The sequence below is a fragment of the Megachile rotundata genome, chromosome 2, assembly GCF_050947335.1.
Source record: "Megachile rotundata isolate GNS110a chromosome 2, iyMegRotu1, whole genome shotgun sequence".
In the NCBI taxonomy this organism is placed as follows: Eukaryota; Metazoa; Arthropoda; class Insecta; order Hymenoptera; family Megachilidae; genus Megachile; species Megachile rotundata.
In genome coordinates, this window is record NC_134984.1 from 11,386,045 (window position 1) to 11,411,370 (window position 25,326).

The window sequence follows — 25,326 nt, forward strand, 5'->3', positions numbered from 1 at the left end:
CGATTCGAAAGATTTGAAAAGCACGTTAAAAGTGAATTATAAATCGATCGATTAAAGTTTCATCGCTGCAGGTATTGGAAGTGGAATTCAGAGCGCGTTAAGAACGCGCTGATGACGCTAGTTTCTCTATCGCGGGATAGTTTTTTGAAAAATTGCCGAACGAAGTTTCCCTTTCATGCAAGATCATCCCTTTGGTATGGTAATGCGCGGGAATAATTACGGCCGAGCGATTTTCAGACGAGGCGAAACTTTGCCCTTTAAGCACGTTAATTGCATTTTAATTTCTTCGCTTTTTCCGAGCTTAGACAAAACGAAGGCTCAAGGTTTGCTGGAGAGACTGCAATGCATTCGTAGTGCGCATTAGGTATAGTTAGGGTCAGATTTGACTACTCTGGGAACAGTATGGTTGTTGAGGAGGAGATCTCGCACTCGCTGATTTTTAAGGATTTTTGAAGTTTTTGATATTTGGGGAGTGAAGATTGAGATGAAGATAGGGAATTTTGATGATTAAAAATTTTCGTGAAAGATTAAGTGATGTAGGAATTTGGAGAGTTTGGAGTTAGGGGAGTTATGGATATGGGAAGCTTGGTATTTGGGGGTTTAAGGACTTGGGGATTTAGGAATTTAAGAATATATCTATTTAGAAACCTTAGGATTTGAGAATTTAGGAATTTAGGGACGTAGCTTTAGGAACGTTAGGAACTTTAGGATTTGGGGAGTTTAGAACACAGGTATTCGGGAATCTTAGAATTTGGATAACTACAGGTATAAGAATCTATGTATGTAGTACTATTAGAAATCTGTAGCATTTGGAATTTGAGGGTGTATCAACTTGGGGGTCTACAGAATCTCAGGACATAGAAATTTGGGAATTTAGGGATTTGCAAGCTTAGGAATTCAAGAACCTAGGAATTTAGAAACTTAGATATTCGGAAGTAGAGGAATTTGAAGACTTTGGGTTTAGGATATCTGTGCATATAGGAACCTAGGTATTTGGTGATCTAAGGAGTTGGGGATTTAGGAATAGAATTATCTATGGATATGAGGACCTCAAAATTTGGAAATTTGCAAATGTATATATGATTGTATATCTATTGTTACACATATGTCCATATGCGTATAGAATGTACACATATAAACGTACTTATAGTGTATAGTGTGTATAGTGTATAATGTGTACGCATATGATGTGTGCATATAGAGCGTGTATACACATGATATATAATATGACAGACGCTAATTAAACCTGACACTGGTTTTCGAGTTTTCATGGTGACTTCTTAATTAACTCACCGACGTTTCGTATTATATTGCTCGCTACTGTCAAGGTTAATTAGTGTGTCTATCACACAGGCATACCTCAGCAAGAAGTAATGAGTAACTGTTACGGGATTCAAACTAGCCTACTTTAAAGCTGTTTCATGGGCCGGTAGTTCAATCATTCGATCGCAATTTGTATGCTTCGTTGATCCAATAAGTGAGCTTGCACAGAAACACTCTCATTTATAACTTTTAATTGAATAGCAAACTTTCGAACCGTGTTGTAACAGAATTACAACGCAACTCGTTATTTGATCGGAATTATTTGATTGAGATCGAATATTGACCAAGTATTAGTGCTTCCTATTTACATCTGCCGCTCGAGTTGCTGTTTTGTGTACTTTTATCTTTTGCGATTTAAGCTGTTGACCAGATTTATATCTGGTTCAGATATAATCACAAATGTTCTATGTCAAATATTTGACCTATCTTTAACTGAAAATATGTCGGAAATAAATAACAACTTATCCGAATATCGCTGTTCTCTACCCAAGTACATTGGAATTTTTCATGCTTAAATTATAATTTTCCCAAAGATATGATATGCGTTAACTTCGATAATTTACTCTTTTAGAAAATTCACAAAATATGTAATTTCCAAATGTTTCCAATATCGTATTAGTGCAAAGAGGTGCTCCCATGGTGCCTAAACTACTTGGTACCTTTTATTTACACGTAATGTACTTTTGTGCGATTTGCTAATACTCTTATAAAACGTGGTGAAGGCAAAAAAGTGCGAATCAAAACATATGAAAACGATCATTCAATTGAAACGGTGAGCGAGTGAGCCAGTAGAGTGAGCCACTATAGTGGCGCTATGTAATCTACGATGACATTCGCGAAACTATAGTGAACCGTCGTACAGAGAGATGGTATCCGCGAAAGCCACTATAATGGCGCGTCGTACTTAAGAGGTTAAGTTATAGGGTGAAGTTAGGAACACGTTCTTAGTAGTACATGTCAAGGTCAAAGTGATTTGGTCCCTTTTTATCAATATTCGTTTATAATAGCGTGAGAGGCGTGATAAAGCAGCAAGGTTATAATGGACTAACAATGATCCGTACTTATACTGTTAGTCAAATTAGCGCATTCAACCAAACAAGTTAACAATGCATTACGATGATATTCACTAACTATAGTGGACCGTCGTACAGTGAGATGGTATCCGCGAGAGCCACTATAGTGACGTGTCGTGCCTAAGAAGTTAATTATGTATCTATTTATTTTTAAGAACGCTAGAATATAATATTAATGTCATAAATCAAATTCAACCTTAATACGATCTCTCATGATGGTAAGAATCCACTTCTTTAACCGATAATCGCAAAAGAAATAAGCTTCCTACTGATTTTTTTGCAAGAAAACGATTTGTGATGGCAAACGCGTGTCGTTCATTGAAGGCAATTTGTCGTAAGCCGACTTCCTTTCGTTCCTGTGAATGATACATCTACAGGGTGCAATTTGTGATACAGTGATAGATAACAGGAAATAGCGGAAAACGGAAGATCCATTTGTTATATTCCATCAGTGATCCAATCTAAGGAAAGTACATCAATTTGGAGGGAATTCACGATGCTGTGGAAGAAGGACGGAGATAAATGCTTTATTAACCCTTTCATGAGCAAATTCGTCTTTTCAACTCCTCTTGCTGCGTTCAGAAAACCCTACGGTTAGACTTCATTGGATGTATATTCGTTTGGTTAAATATTTTGACGTTTTCAGATATTTAATATTCGATTATTTGACTGCTAAAAATTATTATCAGTTGTTAATAATAATTAATGAAATCGTCACTTCATTCATTGTTCAATACACGAGTAAGAATGAATGCAAAATTATAAATTGTTGAATGTTTCATTGTGATTGAATTCAAGATTATAAATTATTCAATACTTGATTATAAATGAATTCCAAATATATACATTGTTAAATATTTCATTATAAATGAATGCAAGATTGTAAATTATTGAATGCTTCATTATCAATGAATTCAAGAACATAAATTATTAAATACCTCATTATTAATGAATTGAAGAATATAAATTATTAAGTACTTGACTATGAATGAATTCAAGATTGTAAATTATTAAATATTTGTTTATAAATTAATCCATGTGTATAGATTGTTAAATGTTTCATTATGTGTAAATGCAATATTATATATTATTGAATACTTCATTATAAATGAATTTCAAGATTTATTCATTTTTGAGTGATTAATTATACACAAATTCTTACACATAAATTGTTGAGTATTTAATCACAAATAAGTACTCGATTATTATACTTGATTGTAATACTTGATTGTAATACTTGATTGTAACACTTGATTATAACACTTGACTATAATACTTGATTATTATACTTGATTTTAATACTTGATTGTAATACTTGATTATAACACTTGATTATAACACTTGACTATAATACTTGATTATTATACTTGATTGTAATACTTGATTGTAATACTTGATTGTAACACTTGATTATAACAGTTGACTATAATACTTGATTATTATACTTGATTGTAATACTTGATTGTAACACTTGATTATAACACTTGACTATAATACTTGACTATTATACTTGATTTTAATACTTGATTGTAATACTTGATTATAACGCTTGACTATAATACTTGATTATTATATTTGATTATAATACTTGATTGTAATACTTGATTGTAACACTTGATTATAATACTTGATTATAATACTTGATTATCCTACTTGTCTAATAATACCCTTAAATAAATTCACCACGATAATAACAATACGTATCACAAATACCCAATTCAAATTAAATAAAACTCTCAAAACTTAGACAACATAAATTGAAAGAAAACGCTCATTGACTTTTACGATTTTGATCATCAGAATCGCGTTTAAAAGAGAAGTAACTCTTCTTTAGTAATCCAATGAACAACGTAGCTACATAATGATACGATAGAGAGATTGTGATCAATTGTAGGTTACTTTTGGGTCAATCGTAAACTGCATTGCGAGTTCAGTGGTGCAAGTCAACGAATGGTGAGTCGAATGTTTTATGGTTCTTCTACTAGCGTAATGTCGTAGTTTAACGTAGAACGAATGGTCCGAAACGGTATCGGTACCAATTGCATTTTTCTCTTTAAAACGACTATGGAGACCTCTTATATAACAATTTTATACGAACCATTTTTTTCTTTCGTACTTCAATTTCCTACGGAAACCACTTTCGTGCCGCAGTTAAATCAATTTTTTAGACAGTCAGTTTTTATTCGAGGAAGTCCGTTTTTAATCAACTCCATTTTAATAAAATTTCATATTTACACGTTTACTGTCAGAATGAAGTAATTGAAAATTTTATTAGGTAATATTTTTGGTTTTGACAAATCTTACCAATATTTTCACAATATTATATATTTTATATTTAGTCATAGTTTCAAATAGATGATATGAATGTTTCTAATTAACATAGCGGACAAATGCACCGAGACATGCAATTTCTGATAATTCAGCAAGTAAGATTATAAAAGGGTTTTATCAAAGAATTTTGTAATTTTAAATACAAATAATTAAATAAAATATTAGAAATGGTAAAAACTATATAAATAATGTAAGAACGTATAAAGAATGTTTAGCTCAACAGATATAAAGAATGTTTACCTTAAAATAAGGAATTTTTCCCTGGGCACATTTCCGCAACGTCAACCCCAACAGTCCATTTTCGCGGGTCCACAAAATTTGGGTTATGAGGGTTAACTTGCATCGTAACCAGGCGTCATTTGCTTAGGAGAACGAGAGACAACAATTTTCCCCGGGTGTAAAATTTTATCTTGTTTCCACTGTTACTGCCTAAAGGGTGATTCCACCCTTCATGGTTTTACGGCTGCAACAGTAATTTCAACGAGCAGGAATCTTCTCTATTATCACGTTCTGTCCGCGGGAACACCGAATTCGCCAACGGAAACAAGAATGCAAATCGATTTTCAGAACCGATCGAAAGCTCAGCAGAAACCGGTAAATAAGTTTCAATTAATAGGAACCGGTTTGGAAGTAAATCGTGCAAAAACCGCCGCGCACGTTTCGCCTTTAATCAAGACATTGCGAAGCAATAAAACAGAGTTATAAAACGTTAACTTTCGCCCGTGGAAACTTTAATGACAATTTTGTTCGTTACACGGACGATGTTTTATTTCGGAGATGCCATCGACATGAAAAACATTTTCCATTTAACGCGTGCAAAAACATCTTTCAATGTGGCGACAAAAGGTGTGCGTTTCTTGGAAAAATTGTGGAAATTTCGCTTGTATTTTTTTTATTTTCTACGATATTTATTGCGACGGTAAATTGTCGAATTGAGCAATTTGTTTTATCTCTGTTCTCTGTTTTAAAGTAGTGCTGGAGGCTTCGCTATTTTTATTGTTTTATTTTTTAAGGATAAGCTACGAGAATGTGTTCATACAGGGTTGTGCAGAGAGTCGAGAATGTTATTAGGTTTAATGAAAGTGATTGAAATTCGGACACATTTTATTGTTTAAATCTAGCGCAGAAATTAATACTAGTTTCATGGACATTTCTTATATACCTATCTCTACGGACACGCGTCAATTTGACGCATGAACGAATACATATATTTAAAGAAAAACAACCACTTAGAAAGCAATATAATTAAACACTACAAGTAAGAAATGAAAATATAAGATATATATTTATAGAAAGTTTTTATTATTCAATAATATTCTAGTACATTACTTCAATATTCTACATTCATATTTTTACTGTCCTCTACCCTGTGAACTGCGATTTATACTGCGACCCTGGGTCCGAACCCAGCATACCGATTGAGCCGGTCACGTGCGACTCCGGACTAGCGAAGTCCGTCGTTTATAAGGTATTGTCGGTGCATTCATATTTATATTGTTGTAATTTTTGTATGAATAAAACTAATTTACTAAAAATTTTATTTACATTACGATCGCGTCAAATTGACGCACATCCTAGAGATAGGTATATCACATAGCAAATTTCAATATTTCAAAGCTTTTGAAGAAAATAGACTTCAATATCTATCTCGTTCGATGGATAAAAGTCGGTACAAGAAATAAAATAAAAATTCGAACGGTTTTTGTAATTTTTAAAAAAAAATTGGAAATGTATCAAAATGACATGTTTCGTAAACCTAGTATTAAGAATTAATTAGTACACCTTTGAAGGTTCGTTTAAATTTTAATGATATAATCTATTGATTATACTATGTTTTTACTGTCATATACAAGTTAAATCTCATGAACTATTAAACCTACGAGTTCAATCTGAAGAATCTTAACCTATAAATTCGTGATACACGTGACACACTCTACAGTTGGAATGTGACAAACTAAACTTGTATTTTCACTGCAATTGAATTTTAATTATAATCTGTATCATCAAGACTAAAGGCAAAATCCAACTTTTTAATGTTCTCTAGTTGAGTTAGCTTCTACTTCTAGTAGTAATAATAATTAATAGCTATCAATGACTGCCTAGAAAATTATAGGTTAAGTTAACCAAATTTTTCATCGGTGTAACATTTGAATTTACAATCGAATTCGTTACAATTGAATTCGGCATAATTAAAAAGTAGAGCATAAGGCATAATTTTTGTTTTCCGAGTGAAATGTTTGGCGTCGGACAAGCATAGCATTTATAAAACATCGTTGACGTTGAAAAGCGCACGAATGCCAAACGCAACACATCGAGTCGTCCATTTTAGTGAAGAAAGGACGCGGTTAAATCTCGAACGATTTATGTGAACCAATTTGGCAATCGTTGGATAGTCGTTCGCTTGATTTATTACTTCAAACTATAGCACTTATTGCGTTTAAATACCAGCCACGATTTAACGCTATCGAGGACGTCTCGTTACATTGAAACGAGTACCGAATTCTATCCGCCGATGGTAATTCGAGTTGGATATTGCGAATATTGGCTCGGTATATACCGTATATAATTTAAACGTTCGAAGGAGGATTACTGAGACGGAGATAATATAAATTCAATTTTAGACTTTTTACTTTTATACGCTTCTACGTTTATACATTTATACATTTAAACGTTGATACATTTATACATTTGTTCATTTATATACTTATATATTTATACATTTATACATTTATACGTTTATACATTTGTACATTTATATATTTCTGCATTTATACATTTTTACAGTTCAGTATTTCCAAATTTCTTAATCTTCAAGCTTTCAAACTTCGTAAATTTCTTGATTCTTCGGTTAGTCTTATATTTTCACATTCTTCATTTTTACATTTCTACTCATCCATATTTCTAAATTTCTACAATTCCACAATTCGATATTTCATTACCAAAATCTTAAATTTTCGTCCAAAATCTTAAATCTTAAATATTACTTCTCACATCTCACGTTCAAAATGTGTGTAATTAATCTTAGTCAAAGTATGATTACCTATTTCGTTGGTTTTGGATCTCAGGGATTTGATTAGTTGATACAACTACTGCTTTCTGTCAGAACGATAAATTGGTCAAGTGACTTTAGTCGTATACAAGAACAGTTTCGTCACAGAGAACATTGGTGAATATCAGATGACGTATGTTCGAATATCAGATCCGTTGTTCTCATCGCTATCAAAATGACTAATTATCGGCCAAATAGTCCGAGTAGCTCATGGTATGGTCCTTCCACTTTATCAGTTGATATTCCATCGGACGATAAACTTGATACTCCATCTTGTGACGGAAATTGTGTGCTCTAAGTGTAACTGTGAAACAAGAATTAATGAATCGATTGCAGCAAGAATTAGTTAATCAATTGATGCAGAATTAGTAAATTAATCATAATAAAAATTATTAAATTAATTAAGACAAGAATTAGCGAATTAATTGAAGTATGAATTACTGCATTAATTAAAGTAAAAATTAATGAATTAATTGAATCAAGAATTATTTGATTAATTGAAGCTAGAATTAATTAAGCAACTGAAGCAAGAATCAACGAATTAATTGAAGCAAGAATCAGCGAATTAATTGAAGCAAGAATCAGTGAATTAATTAAAGCAACAGCTAATGAATTAATTAAGGATAAACAGTAATAACAAACTGCATCTAATATTTAGTATTCAGTATTTTTTTATTCATAAATTGTGTCAATTAATAACAATTTTAATTATTAAGCAATTTATAAAACTCTGATATATTTTTAAAATGAAACCAAAGAAAATTATATCGCCTGAAATGGTTTAATCAAAACAGTAGTTTAACAGACGATACACATATTCTGTTGATCGACTGTGTAAAAAAATTGGTTATTTTATTCGATTCGAAACAGTTTCATCCACAAAGTTTACTTTATAAGAATAAATACAAAATCGTGTCCATCGACTCTAAAGTATCAAACCACAACAAAGTAATTCCGTACTCTTGCTCTCACACGGTGCAGAAAAATGTATATTTGAAAGGAAAATAACTATGAAACCAATATGTTGCTTGTGGTAAAAGTTTGCGTAGAAATAATGTTGGAGCACGGCCAGCGGCAGACTTTTCATGTAAATGGACACAAGTTTCATAAAACCTAATGCGATTTTTCCTCGTTACTTACACACGATGCACACACGATCAATTTTAATAGAGTTTTGTTGCTGAACTCTACGGTTTTAAGTTCTGGAGAACTTTCGATTCTTTTGCTACATGGTTCCATAAAATATATGAGGGAAATGATAACAAGGATTTTATTAATGAATTTTTTATGATTTTGTGTTGGAAATGAAATATATATTTATTTAAGATATTTAATGAAATTTTAAATAATAATAATTTTTTAAGAATTTTGTAAGAAATTTAGATGAATATTTAAGCAAATTATTAAATAAAAATGTTTCGAATGCTATTATTTATCATTGATTAACTAAATATGTTCTCAATAAAACCTTTTATTATTAAATAAGTCAAAAAGGTTTCTAATAAAATGAACGGCCATTTGATGCTCAGATATGAACAACATGGCAGACCACGTGTTGAAAGGCACTTAACCTCTTCAGAGACGAATTTTTCAAAATTAAAAAAGAAACAATCAAATTCTATTATACAATAATCTCTCATTTACGTATCTTAAATGAATAAAAATTACAGTATTGTATTCTTGAATAAAAACAAGCTTGAATTTTTAAAAATTGGACAAGAACATATCTGATGTTATGAAACATGTAAAACATTTCGAGCTTCCTCTCTAGTGATAGACTGACAATATAAAAATGTATGCAGACATCGGATTAAAGGATGTAGAAGCAAAACTAAAAATAAAATCTTATACTGACGCAGGGTTTTAAACCTTAATTTATTTAGTTACACATATAAATAATTCTTCAGTTTATACAAAAAGAAATATCAATTTGAAAACACAAATGAGAGATCTTTTAAATCTACAAAAAGTCTGACGACTGAAATAATTCCTGATAAAAGTAATTTAAAAAATGAAATAAAATATTCAAACCTTCTGTAAATATGTTTGCAAAGAAAACAAAATCTACAACACCAGTATGGAACTTTTTCAGCTTACAAAGTGAGTGACATATTTATGAAACGTCAAGATGCTTTTAAAATCTACGTTTTTTCCGAACGTATTGGTGCATCCAATATCATGGTTTGGACATTTCGCATATTTTATTTTTATCCATTGTTCGTCACGCTGTACGCCTGTAGATAATACTCGAATTGTTCCAACAGTTTTTGAACATGTTTTATTTAGCGTTATTTGTGATGTCTATTGTACAAGAACATAGTGTTATTTCTTCGCGATTTATTTGCATCGAAATAAAATTGAATTGTAGAAAAAGCTTAGAATTATAATTCTCTTGTACGTTGGACCGACATATCAAATATAACCACCTGAAATCAACTAATTACCTGAATATTCTAAAACTTTTTCTTCATTTAATTTAAATAATTTATTCATTCACTTATATATTTATTTGTCATTACAAAATTTTCAGAAATACACATTTACTTTTATTTAAATTTTATGAAAATATTTTACCATATCACGTTTAGCATCCAAGAGAAAAAACACTTCCGCCATTTTGTAAGAACTTTGCCTTCTAAAAAGTGTTTTGATTCTTTAACAATAATAGTTTTTTGTTTCAATGAAGATTTTACTGTCTAAAAAATATGTTAAAATGCGTGCATTTGTGAAGACGGAAATGTTTTCAAAGTTTATCCATTTTTAGATGCTTCAACGTAGTATGTTCCCCTAACAAAAGATTCTGCGTTTACACTTGAAGCATTCAAAGAACAGGTTGCCTGACCTAAGTGCACAAACAATAGAAACCTTTTCCAAAGAACACATTTTTTAACCGTCAGAGCCATTCACATTCTTTTAGAACCGTATCTTTAATGGTGGATCCTTGGCACAATGCGTTTGCTTCTTCAAAACAAACAACTCCTCTCCGATATCTTCTCGTCAAGCATTGATAAATGAAACGCTCTGCGTTAAGTATGATAAGTGAGATGGAAAGTGGGAGAAAGTATAAAGGATCGGGAAAATGTGTTTCCTTTGGTAGATGATGTACAAGGTGCTCCAATATTTTAGATCGTCCTACTTTTCAACTGCGACTAACTTTTGTGATATTTTATTGAGAAAAGTTTGAAATTTTTGGGTTTTAAAATTTTATAGATTTTTATCTTCGCAAGTTTGGGAATTTCTATATTTAGAAATTTTAGAAATGCAAATATTTAACTCAACGCGTTGACCGCCATGATGTAAACTGACGTTTAATTTTAATTTAATTGAATTTGCAGTACTCATCACACACGTCACATATGACATAAGGGCAAGGATACTTGATCTTCCAATTAAACTTTTTCATCTTTTAATGTTTATTACTGTCACAAATCAAGAGCCCAGAAATATTCGTTTCTTCTTCTTTCTCTATAAATAATTAATTTAACTGAATTTACGGCGATGATCACATATGTCACATATGACACAAAAACTAAGGCACTTAATCTTTCATTTTTTATTTTTTAAATTATTGACATATATCATTGTCTCAGTATTTGAAAGTCCTTAAATGTTCATTTTGTACGTTTTTCTTGTAAATAATTAATTTAACTGAATTTACGGCGATGATCACATATGTCACATATGACACAAGAACAAAAGCACTTAATCTTTCAATTTTTATTTTTTAAATCGTTAACATATATCATTGTCTCAGTATTTGAAAGTCCTTAAACGTTCATTGTGTACGTTTTTCCTGTAAATAATTAATTTAACTGAATTTACGACGATGATCACATATGTCACATATGACACAAGAACAAAAGCACGTAATCTTTCAATTTTTATTTTTTAAATTGTTCACATATATCATTGTCTCAGTATTTGAAAGTCCTTAAATGTTCATTTTGTACGTTTTTCCTGTAAATAATTAATTTAACTGAATTTACGACGATGATCACATATGTCACATATGACACAAGAACCAGTGTACTTAAACATTCAATGTCACCTTTTAATCTGTTCGTCCATGTAATTGTCTCAAAACTAGTCTTCAGACATTCCTTTCGTCTTCTTTTCATATAAATAATTAATTAAATTGAATTTGTAGCAACGATCACATATGTCACATATGACACAAGAACAAGGATCTCTCAGTTTCATGTTTTAATCTGTTCATGTATATCCATGTATTAACATTAAAAGCCTCCAAATGTTCTTTTTATTTGCTTAATTAATTTATCCGAATAATCCTGTGATCACATATGACATATCAACACGTAGACAATTTCACTAACAAGCAAACTCCGCTATGATCGTTGCAATGAAATCCAGCGCAGTTTTAGCACAGATACAAATTCTCCGCAGATATACAATTTAATATCGAAGAGAACAGCGTGCTTTCGCTAGTTCCACGAACACTTGTGCATATTCCAAGCAAACGGCTGAATTCTATGGGAAAAGTAGGATTCCGTCGGTGAAAAACTTGGAAAACCTCGACTCGTATGAACGTGGAAGAGAAATGTATGGTTTCGTTGCAACAGTCGCGAACAAATTGGGTTCCTCTGAAACAGTGATTCTAACAGAAATAAGTTTCCCGTCCGGATTGTTGTTTCTCGTGAATCGCGATTGCGCTTTAAACTTTAACAAGATCGATGGATCTTCAACATCGTTGTAACGTCTCCTATTAAACGCCACATTTTTTGTATATGACATAGGCAAAATATTGTGATATAAAAGGGACTTGAAAATCTGATGACTTCACTTTCACTTCTCAAGATTTTATCCCAGGAAAATTAGTAAATATATCAAATTTTTCAGATTGATCGAACCATACTAGTGGATCTACAGAATTCAGACAAATAAATGCAGATCGAGTTCCAGGAGTCTCACTATGTTTGGAATAAGAACTATCGTACTTGACCCATCCACATGTTAGGCAAGTAGAGCATAGTCCCTACTTGAGGATGATTAATGGAATTAATACTCCTGCTAGTAAGGCTAACAAGAAGACAAACTTCGTAAGTTCAAGCTATTAGCTGTCACGAACTTATCTAGCGTGACCGAAGATCATAGAACTTCGGTTCACACTATGCCCTCGCTTCAAGATATCGATATCTGTTCCAGTAAACTCGTAAACTACTGAAAACTCGCGTGTTAGGCGTGCAGGGAACCTATTACGGTCTTTTTCAGTGAATTAGCGTTAATTACGAAGAAATATGAGTTGATGAGTGATCGTGTATTTAGGGTTTGATACGGAAACGTTGGTAAGCTTTAAAAATCAAATTATACCTGAGGATTTGGACCTATGCGCATGAAATGCGAAAGAAAAGCCTATGAATAGCAATTTTATGTGGAATTACAGAGGGAACTGGTGGGTTCTTAGGAATGAGACATTCTTGAAAATAGGGAATAGTAATTTTAAGATTTGATTTGTGGTATTAGTGAAAGGAATCGATCTTTGATTTCATGTTCGAAATTGTAGAGGTTGTTGTGGTTGAAGTATATGATGACTTTTGGAGAGAGAAAGAATATTTGCGTGAGTTAGGTTACGTTTTATGTGTATGGAAATTTCGTAAGATGGCAGATTGATTATGTAGTAACTTTGTAGTTTGGTAAATTGGTAATTCAGTAAGGTGGAAATATGATAATTTTGTAATTTGGCAAATTGGAAAATTGGAAAATTGGAAAATTGGAGAATTTGAAATTTGGTAAATTGGTAAATTGGTACCTCCATGAATTGGCAATTTGGTGAATTGGTAGGTTGAAGAATTGGTAAATTGGTGAACTGGTAAATTTGTAAATTGGTAAATTAAAAAATTGGTAAATTGGTACTTCAGTGAATTGGTAAATTAAAAAATTGGTAAATTGGTAAATTGGTACTCCAGTGAATTGATAAATTGGTACTTCAGTGAATTGGTGATTTGGTCAATTCGTAGTTTGGTGAATTGATAGTTTGATGAATTGGTTAATTGGTGAATTCGTAGTTTGGTGAATTGGTAGTTCGGTGAATTGGTAATTTAGTGAATTGGTAGTTTGGTGAATTGGTAGTTTGGTGAACTGGTAAATTTGTAAATTGGTAAATTAAAAAATTGGTAAATTGGTAAATTGGTACTCCAGTGAATTGGTAAATTGGTACTTCAGTGAATTGGTAGTTTGGTGAATTGGTAGGTTGGTGAATTGATAATTTGGTGAACTGGTAGTTTGGTGAATTAGTAAATTAGTGAATTGGTAATTAGATAAATTGGTAAATTGGTAAATTGTTAAATTAGAAAAGTGGAAACTTGGTAAATTGGTAAATTGGTAAATTGGCAAATTCGTACTTTAGTAAGTTTGTAAATTGATAAATTGGTAACTTGATACTTTAGTAATTTGATGAACCGCTAATTTAGTAAATTTGTAATTCGGTGAGTTAGTATTTTTGTAACTTGTTAACATGGTAATTTAATAATTTGGTAACTTGAAAATTTAATAACTTGCAAATTTACTAACTTGGTAAATTGGTAAGATAGCAATATGATAATTAAGTAATTCTAGAGAAAATTTATTAATTCTTTAGAATTGGTGATTTGGTAAATTAATAATTTGTTGAATTAGTGATTCAGTGAAATGGTGATTTGGTGATTTGTTGAATTAGTAAATTGGTATTATGGTATCTTGCTATCTAGGTAAATTGGTATCTTAGTGACCTGATAAAGTAAAAACATTATAATATTATAATATCATAATTTCTTAGTCTCATATTTAATACTTTAATAATTTCGTAACTTGATAATTTGCTAAGTTGTTAATCTCGTAATTTATTACCTCTTCAACTCATAAGCTCAGTAAATTACCATTCTTACAATTCTCCATTTTGAGAGTTTCAGTATTTAATTCATACAAATACATAATACACTCAAAACATACATAAACATACAAAATCCACAAGTTCTCCAATTTTTCATTTCAAACTTGCATAACCTAAAAATTTACTACTAATGGTTTGAATACACATGGCGGTGGCAGTCATCAGCGTGACGAGGATTCAAGACGACGGTGATTCAGGGCGTGACAAGTGCATCGTCGCGCAGTAAAGATAGCGAAGCTAACAGGTGTGAGGGAAATATTTATTGCGATGAGATGCAACAATTCGGTGGGACAGAATGGTCCGCGATAAAGTAAGGAGACGATCTTGAAAGTTGAAAGGAAGACTAGCGTTTATTGCGTAGCTTAAACTCACATAGAAGCCCCGTATCGTTCAGAGTGGTTAATATTTCATTAGGGAAGCACTTTTTTCGAGATGCTCGTTGGAAGTTAATAACGAGGCTGGTGTTATATGTCGCCACACATGCACCAGGGAGCACGATCGGCGATATATTTTCGTGGCTAGCCTACAACCCGACCATAACCCTATATTTCGATAATTCTGCTCGTAAATTATACCGGCGTTCGCCCGAAAACGTGCTTCCTCTGCGGTTAATAAACCGCCGATGAACGTTGTCCGATAGAAATAGATACGTTGCTTTCTTACCTCTGTATCGATTTGGAGATGGTATTTCTGTGAATGTGGAACGTTTGCTTTGGAGAAGAAAGGAATTTAACGGAATTACATTTTTGAGGTGTATTCATTGCATTTATTGTGTATTCGATAGTGAGTGTATTAGAGAAATCATTGCTTTGTTAAGGATGATAGTCTGATTTAAGGTCGGGAATTTTAGGGTTGTGGAATTTGTAATTTTATGATTTTGGTAGTTTGAGAGTTTTGAAAAGTGTAAATTTCTGGATTAGGAATTTAGGAATTTTGGAATTTTGGAATTTTGGAATTTTGGAATTTTGGAATTTGGGAATTTGGAATTTTGGAATTTTGGAATTTTGGAATTTTGGAATTTTGGAATTTTGGGATTTTGGAATTTTGGAATTTCAGAATATTGGAATTTTGGAATTTTGGAATTTCCGAATTTTGGTTTTTTCAAATATTGGTACCTTAGAATTTTGAGAATTTTGAGTGTGGAATTTGGAATTTTGGAATTTTGAGTGTGGAATTTGGAATTTTGGAATTTTGGAATTTTGGAATTTTGGAATTTTTGAATTTTGGGATTTTGGAATTTTGGAATTTCAGAATTTCAGAATATCGGAATTTTGGAATTTTGGAATTTCCGAATTTTGGTTTTTTCAAATATTGGTACCTTAGAATTTTGGAATTTTGAGTGTGGAATTTGGAATTTTGGAATTTTGGAATTTTGGAATTTTGGAATTTTGGGATTTTGGAATTTTGGAATTCTGGAATTTCGGAATTTCAGAATTTCAGAATTTCGGAATTTTGGAATTTCCGAATTTTGGTTTTTTCAAATATTGGTACCTTGAAATTTTGAGAATTTTGAGTGTGGAATTTGGAATTTTGGAATTTTGAGTGTGGAATTTGGAATTTTGGAATTTTGGAATTTTATAATTTTGGAATTTTGGAATTTTGGAATTTTGGAATTTTGAGAATTTTGAGTTTGAAATGTGGAATTTTGAGAATTTTGAGTTTGGAATTTTGGAATTTTCAAATCACCAATAATTACAATTTCTAACTTTGGAAATTCTTGAAAAATTTGATAGTTTTCAAGCCTAAATGAAAATTGTAAAATTGAAAAATTGTCAAATATTTAAATATCAATGATTTGAAAAAATGAAACACTAAAAAATAAAATAATGAGAGAATTAGAAAAACTGCAAACTTAAACAAAATTCAGAAATCTAAAAAATTCACAATTCAAGTATTTAAAAGTTAGAATTAAACTTCTCAAAAATATAAAAATCTAGATAACCAAAAATTTTAAATTTCACAAGGTTTCCTTTTCAATCCCATTTACACTTTAACGTCGCAACGCAAAATCCCCCAAAACCATCGACAAACACAATAAAAGTTTTTAAGGAAGAAAAGGTCGAGTTGGTATAATTGACTAGTTGACCTTTTCCCCTGTTGCCCGAGACGTGACCTTGTGCCGTTGGTCGTAAAACAATAAGTTGACGAAAGAGTAAACGTCGCTGATGCGGCGTGTTTTCCTTTCAACCGTTCTGCCCGAGGCTTGTTCTCGAGCAGCTTTTGTTATCCTTGGAAGTTGAATTACATCTAGCCGCCATCACGCGTACATTGAGGGAAAAATAGAAAGGAACGTTTTACCGTAGTGTGCTCGGTCAACCGCATACAAAATACACATGTAGATACACATACGTACTAACGTACTCATATATGTATATCTTCATACACATATATTATCAATAAATGCTAACCGTTGGGACACTGATGAATTATTTATAATTAGGTGGAGAGTATGGAATCTTGGGTGGACTCCGAATAAAAGCAGCTCATTCAAACGTTAATAAATAATAGAATTTAAAATCTTGAAGTATGTATCACAGTATAAAACCAGATTTGATTTTCTAAATCTCTGAAACGCAATAGTTCTACTACCGAGTGCCATCAATTAAACGTTCGTTGATCAATAAACGTCCACCCATCAAATCAAACCTTCATTGATCAAATTACTGAAGTTTTACTGATTTAATTACTGATTAACTTCTCTAATTGAATCAGCGTCTATTTAACGTTCTGCAGTGCTATCATTCTAATTTATCGAAACAGACTATTCATTAATGATCATTCTGTTATTCATTCAAATATTAACCATAAATTAAGATGCATCATCTACTTCGTCAGCTTTAATTAGTCAGTAACTTTCATCATGGTTTATATCGGACTTTTCACCGTTTTACTTCCCTCTGAATTTTCCTTCCCAGTCACAAGACAAAGTTCACTTTTTGAAACCTACACATAACCCTATTTTCTCGTCACCAAGAATATTCTCTGTTCGAGACGCTTCGCTTTGTAATAATACTATTACTCAATAAAGTATTCATGTTTTACCACGTAACTTCAATCTTTAAACTACGTTTACGTAACTACGTTTATTAACCTCGTAGGCATGGCTGAACTTTATGCATCTTCTCTGTAGAGTTCGAATTACGCATAAATAGCACAATGTGGCAGTGCTGTTCTCTACGCGAATACATTGCAATGAAGTTTTCCATGCTTAAATTATAATTTTCTCAAGATATGATATGCGTTAACTTTGATAATTTACTTTTTTAGAAAATTCACAAAATATGTAATTTCCAAATGTTTCCAATGTCGTATTAGTGCAAGGAGGTGCTCCACGGTGCCTTAACTACTTGGTACCTTTTATTTACACGTAATGTACTTTTGTGGGATTTGTTAATACTCTTATAAAACGTGGTGAAGGCAAAAAAGTGCGAATCAAAACATATGAAAACGATCATTCAATTGAAACGGTGAGCGAGTGAGCCAGTAGAGTGAGCCACTATAGTGGCGCTATGTAATCTACGATGACATTCGCGAAGCTATAGTGGACCGTCGTACAGAGAGATGGTATCCGCGAAAGCCACTATAGTGGTGCGTCGCACCTAAGAGGTTAAGTTATAGGGTGAAGTTAGGAACACGTTCTTAGTAGTACATGTCAAGGTCAAAGTGATTTGGTCCCTTTTTATCAATATTCGTTTATAATAGCGTGAGAGGTGTGATAAAGCAGCAAGGTTATAAAGGGGTAACAATGACCCACGCGTATACCGATTATCAGTCAAATTGGCAGATTCAATATAACAAGCTAAAGATCCAGTACGATGACATGCACGAAACTATAGTGGACCGTCGTATACAAGATGGTATCCGCGAAAGCCACTATAATGGCGCGTCGTGCCCAAGAAATTATAGTGTTACCTCAAATCCATATTTTCAAGGAATTTATATCAACCATGCATCACAATTCTATCTATAGTAATTCGGATTTGAGAAGCATTACCTTTCACGCGCGAAAAGCTGCAGAATTCTCAGGAATAATTCATATCGAATTGCTATAAAATTGACTGCACTATTCCTGCTAATCTCCACCGAACTCAACTGGAAAAAAGTTGACGAAAAACTTTTCCCAATACTGGAAGAATTGGAAAATTGTAAGGGCGTTCTGTTTCTGCAAAACTACAAAATGTTTCGAAATTTCAAAGAGGTTTTCAACGAAAAAGAAATTCTAACTGAATTAAACTTCCCGTAACGTTTCAAATTATTTCTGTTTGAGTTTCTATTTTTGTTTTTGTTCTGAATTTTATTGTGAACTTTTAAATCTGAATCGGTGAAAATTTCAGTGAATTCAGGGAACTTTTTTTTAAATCGATAGCTTGATGTCTGGGCAAAGTTTTTGCAGGTCGAATCAGTTAATCAGGCAACAAATTACTAATTAAACCAATGTTTAATTTGGCTAAAACAGCTAATAATTTTACTAGTTATATCAGTGTTTAATTTAACTCAATCAGTCAACAATTTTTCTAGCTACATCAGTGTTTAATTTAACTCAATTTGTCAGTAAATTATGAATTAAGTTAGTGATGAATTTGATTCAATCAGTCAATAACTTATTAACTATGTCAATAACTATTCACTATTTTGCAGTGCTATATTTATCACTAGTTCACTAATTTTCATTTATTATGTATCAAAGTTTGATTTTATTCATCACATATTAAGATCAGCAAAATGTAAATAAATTCTATAACCTATAAGACCCATAACCTATAAATTAAACGATTACTATATACTTTTTATGTACAGTTTGTTATTTTATAAATATAGGAACTTTGCTCACCACCAATTATCTATTTAAAGTGGTTATTAATTGTTAAAACTAGAGCGATTACGTTTCTCGAAGCAATTAATCCATCTCTTTGAAACGAGTAATGCGATACGCGAAAGAGGAGAAATGGAGTGATGGAATAGCTAAACGATCTGGTAGGATTTACTTCTGAATGTCCTTGAGCGAACAATTGATCCTGGATGTGGAATAGGGAACAGGATCGCGAGATATCAGTAGTCCAAGTATTCCATCAAACGTTTTCCTTTCGAACGACTGTTCGATCTCTAGAATCAATTTGTATTCAGTGTAGCAACACAGCTCTTATCGACTCGAATAAATTTCATACATTGAAAACTGCTTTGCATGGCCGGAATAAGTTCGCAATGCGATATAATAGATAGAACTAGGGTATTCTGGTATTTCATTCTGCAATCCGCTATTATTTGCCACAATGGCTTGAATTAAACTCTTACCATACTTTGACGAGTTGGACGCAACTGTGATAAATCTCTCTCGAATTTTTAATACATTTAAACATGGAATTATATTTGAAAAGTAATCATTTATAGAAGACTATATCACCTTTCTTTTAATTAAAATTTCCACAATAATTTAGTAAAAGTATTTACTGAAATCCAAAATGTTTCACTAAACTGATTAGCAATTTGATCAATGTGGACACTGAACACTTTAATCTATTAAGTGATCTCATATATTGACTTATCAATTGTTGTACTTGATCTGTTAAAAACAAATCAGAATTTATTCCATCTCTTTTATGTGCAGAAAGCATTTCTGTAGATATATTTTTTATAGCTAATAGCTGACTGATATTGAAATCTTTAATCTAACTTTTATTATACAGCCATAAAACAGTACTCTTATTCTTCAAATGCATTCATTTTCAAGCTCACATTCATAAGCGTACGAAGCGCAAACATTCGTGGTTGCTCTTCAAATTTCAATTCGATTATAAATGTATTTAATGAAAATATTTGCGGTTGATCACGGGACTTCAATTTAATCGTGAACGATATTTAATGAAAATATTGGCGATTGACCTCTGAAGTTCGAATGTAATGCATTGTCGTCGGTACAAAAAGTCGAGGAAAAAAGAAGAAATCGCGGTCAAGTCGTAATTCACGCAGTGGTTGTTCCGGGGATGTGAAAATGGGAGCACGTTTTACAATTAGAGCGATCGATCGGATCTCCCCTCGAAACAATTCGAATTAATGGAAATGACGAGACCTGTGTGTTCGCCGCAGGAAAAATAATCGCGTGTCTAGCAGATGGATGTTCCCTGTAGAAGATTTATGGGATCGCACAACCTTCGTGTATGGTTCAAGTGATTGCAACTTGTAACAGCTACTAAGTATTCGATGCAGGGCTGAACGGGACCGAAACGTGTTTTACATTCGACCTCTCAATTATAGGTAAAAAAGATACTATATTTATGAACTGTTTCTGTAGTTCAAGGATATAAAAACTTTACTTTTTATTCCGTAAAAAAATATGTTTATCAATTTCAGAAGCTTTTGATAAGTAGGCTATGATGTGGACTCACAGTTCACATATGATAAATCTTACTATAATCTATAATACTCTTCAATCTGAAGTTTAGGTCCAATTGAAGTTCGTATAACCAAGGATCGCTGAATACAAAATACTTACATTTTAATTTTCTTTGTTTTAATATTACAGCTATGAATAGTTACTTTTGACTAACACATCTAGCAAGGGAATTGAGCTACTACCTCTTAACATATTTAATATTAACCTTGAGATACTACTAGTTGATATACCTAATATTAACATTGAGGTACTTCTTAACATGGTTAATATTAAGATTAAGATACTACTTCTTAACACAGTTTAATATTAACATTGAGCTATAACTTTTTAGCATATTTAACCCCTGCCGTACTTTGACGACTCTGACACGTGACACCACAGTTCAAATGCGACGAATTCTACTCGAATTTTTAATACGTTTCAGTTTGAAGTTTGAGTCCAATTATAATTTGCAAAGTCAAGGATCCCTGAATACAAAATTGACATAAAATTTAAACTTTCTTTATTTGTTTTAATATTGCAGATATGAATAGTTAGTTCTGACTGATGCATCTGACAAATCATACGGCAAGGAGTTTTTATGTTTGATCACTGAACCGACTATGTGGGAGACAACGTATATCTGAAGCAAAATTAAGAGTTGTTAGAATGATCTTCGAGGACAGATTTGAGACACAACTAAAGTTTCATTAAAAATTAAGTGGTTGGATGTAATGTAACATTTACCTAATGTAACTCACACAATCAAACTTGATCAAATTTATGTTTGATCACCGAACCGACTATGCGGGAGACGTAAGATATGTCTAAAGTAAAATTGAGAGTTGTTCGAATGATCGTTGAGGATAAATTTAAGATACAACTAAAAAATCAATGGTTTCATGTAATGTAATATTTATCTAATGTTATCAAGGGTTCATCAACGGAACAAACCATATATGCAATTCAGGAAAATAAATTGCTTAAAAACCATTGTAAAATCGGGATGAAGTGTGTTAATTTTGAAAATTATTAACAATTTAATATTCGATTCTTTTATTCGCCATTTATAAACATTTTACTGATATTCACAACAAGAACTTGTTAATTTTTTATTGCAAACAATAGAATGAATATTTTACAATTCAGTATACTTCATTATCGAATATTTAATGTTTAATTGCTCATATACCATACCCACAATGAGAAATTATAAAAACATGAGAGCCACAGATTTCCAGCGATATAACAAATCATAAAGTTCATTATTACCCAGCATACAAATTCTTGAAAATTGCATATTTTTGCATCAATGCACAATAGTAGCTATAATACTGCTGATTGTTCATTCTGATACAGAAGCTGCAATTCGGTATTGAGAATATTAATGAAACATTTATGTAGTCATATTCATCAAATTAATAATATCGTATTAATATACCGTGGACGATATTTTGTGGCTCTTCCGCCGAATGAAATCCTGTTGGAAGCCGTATGTTTCCAAATTGGTTATTTTCTGTGAATGATGAAGAGAGTTCTTATACAGAAGGTTTTGTAAGTTTTAAAGTTGGAAATTTAGAGATTTGGGAATTTTTTGCAATTTTTAGAATTTTGAAAATTTATCGATTTTCGCAATTTGTCAATTTTTAGAATTTGGGAATTGGGGATCTTTGAGAATTTTCAGAATTTTGGGAATTTGGTAATTTGGGAATTTCGGGATTTGGTTATTTGCGAATTTTGGGAATTTAGAAATTGTAGGATTTGGTGATTTAGGAATTTGAGGAGTTAGAAACAATAAATTTCCATACTACAAAATTTTGAAACTTGAAAGTATCAATATTTGAAAATATAATAATTTGTGGATTGAAGACTTCGAATGTGAAATTATGCATACCAATTTTCTCAAATCTTTAAACCTCAAATTAACCCGCAATACATGACATCGCATCATTAATTAATACCAAATTTTGTGTATCTCGAAATCAATCATTCGTAGAAAATGAACGTTTATGCATTAATATTGCATTAAACTCTGCAAAGCAAACATAAATCACTAAATGTAATTTATGAGATTCGCAATCTATGGATTACATGATTTATGCGTACCTACTTTACAGACATCGTATATCATAAACATCCGCTGTCCGGTGATTTCACATACAAGAATTTAACAAAATTTCATTAAAATTGTAAGAACATTGCATTGTTCTCGAGAAGCGTTACGTTTTTATTATCAGGTCTCTGTTTCGTTGAGAACAATGAATCGTGATACTTTCCGACAGGATTCTAAACCACGATCGAACCAAACTATGCAAATTCCAAGCTTGAAATGGGTTTTGTAGGCAACGTTTAATGCGCAAATGTCGGTCAGGCGTGCGCGCGACGTGTCGCGAAATCACATGAAAACATGCCGGAACCTTCGAACGAGGTTAATTAAATCGCGGCGAAATCGTTTCATCGGAAACAGCGCGACTTGATACGATAAATTGGTACCGGTGGACGCGAAAAGTTTATCAATGCTGGCTTAGTTTTCGTGTCTTCCAATGAGGAATCGTTACATTCGACACAGTTCCGAATCGCTAAACAATCTGATACAAATCTCACTTCAATTTTACTGTGATCGCGCAAAAGCTACTGAATATTTTTTCATTAAATTTTGTGTAGAGGTAGATCGGATAGTGTAGATGGTTTTCAAACAGGTTTTGTGGTGATCAAAATTGAAGAAGTACCAAAAGTCAACTTAACCTCAATTTCACGTGAATTTGGCGGGAAAAATAGCGTCTTCGTATTACGTCACTATGGTGCACGGGTTGCACATTCTCTGTTACGACAAACGCACAAAGAATATAGTTTATCAAAGAGCTCTGCGATAGTTGTAAGTTATTCAACGAGCCTGACTTCAAGAATTAATTGGCTGTGAAATTTTAATGCTTCTAATATTCTAATTTGGACAACAGTTCTTCTAATATTCTAATAAATCTGATTATTGATATTATCTCTTCTTCAGAAAACACGTGAATTTCGTGAATTCTTATTTAATCTTGCTAGTGACATTTATTTTTAACTCTGCGGTAGACCGGCTAATTTTTTATTAATACTCAACGTTGCATCTAAAGACAAGCTCAGTCAGAAACAAGGGCTAAAATTGAATAATTATCTCATACAAAAATCTATTTATACTGTCAAAAGTTGTCTATATATATTCATAATAAAAAGTGTCTGTTCATACAAATATCTAATGTATCACATTTTCACATGTCAATATTTACTTTTTCTTCTGTAATTTATTTTAAATCTAACTAAAGAATTAAAATTAAATTAAGAAATCAGCTACTAAATAACAAGGTCCCAAAATTACAACCAAAATGAAATCTAAAAACCAACAAATCTGCTGAAAGTACTAAAATTATACCCAAACCGAGGTCCATAAATTATCAAAAGTATTAAAAGCTAATTATTCAAAACTTATTAGAATTAACTTTTACCTAAATAAAGAATAATTGTACAAGCAATCTCTCATTTATTTCCAATCCAAAACTGCCAGCTCCATAAATCCACTGTTAAATGATAATCCGCTACACGAAGAAGTAAAAATTTTACGAACCGTTTAATCCGGTCGGACAACTCGGACGCATTTCACTGGTCGGACAACATTCAACAATGTTCATAATAACACGAAAGCCTCTCCGCATGCAGCGACGCACGAATCAACGATCCTTCAGCAGCTTTACACATCCGTGGTTCTGGAAGCATTCGTGTTTCATATTGGCTAGGGTGAACAGGTCAGTAGCACCGTCGATAGCTTAAAATATTTCACGCTACGTTGAGAACTCCTTTCATAAAGCGTCCGTGATTCGGAACAAGATTCCTTAATGCAACCCTGGAACGGAAAATACCAGCGATAAACTTGGCCAGGAGCTACCGAGCCGGCTGGGTCAACTCCTTCAATTTTCCAGTCGATCAACGAGCTTCTATTTTCGGGAACAAGAAACCGAGAAAAGGTGGAAGCCGGTATTTCTGTAACGTAATATTTCACTGACTCGCTGCGACACTCGTCTGCGTTCCACCTATGCAAATGGCATATGTGCATGTGTCACATACGTGTGCCACATACGTTTGCCACATACGTGTATGCAGATTGAAAGTTTCAGATAGGTGGATATACTGAAATTCGGAAATTTTGAGGGGTGAGAAGTTGGGAAAGGAGAAATTTCGAATTTGGGAGTGTGGAGTAGTGGAATTTGAAGATTTAGGGGAGTGGAGGGTTGGAAAAGGGAAATTTCGAATTTGGGAG

General features: G+C 32.4%; 1 protein-coding gene and 1 long non-coding RNA gene across 4 annotated transcripts in view; one reads left to right on the top strand and one right to left on the bottom strand.

Annotated features, from left to right (window-relative positions):
- LOC100883817 (defective proboscis extension response 20) overlaps positions 1-25,326 on the top strand; it is a 405,987-nt gene that overhangs the window by 136,063 nt on the left and 244,598 nt on the right. The window lies entirely within an intron of this gene.
- On the bottom strand, positions 7,266-23,343 carry LOC143263977 (uncharacterized). Of its 2 annotated transcripts, XR_013037271.1 has the most exons (4): positions 23,139-23,343; positions 22,474-22,548; positions 22,305-22,394; positions 7,266-8,080 (listed from the first exon to the last, which is right to left on the bottom strand). It is a non-coding gene; the product is annotated as an uncharacterized LOC143263977 (long non-coding RNA). The 2 variants fall into 2 exon arrangements; XR_013037270.1 differs by lacking the exon at positions 7,266-8,080 and having other exon boundaries at positions 21,809-22,394.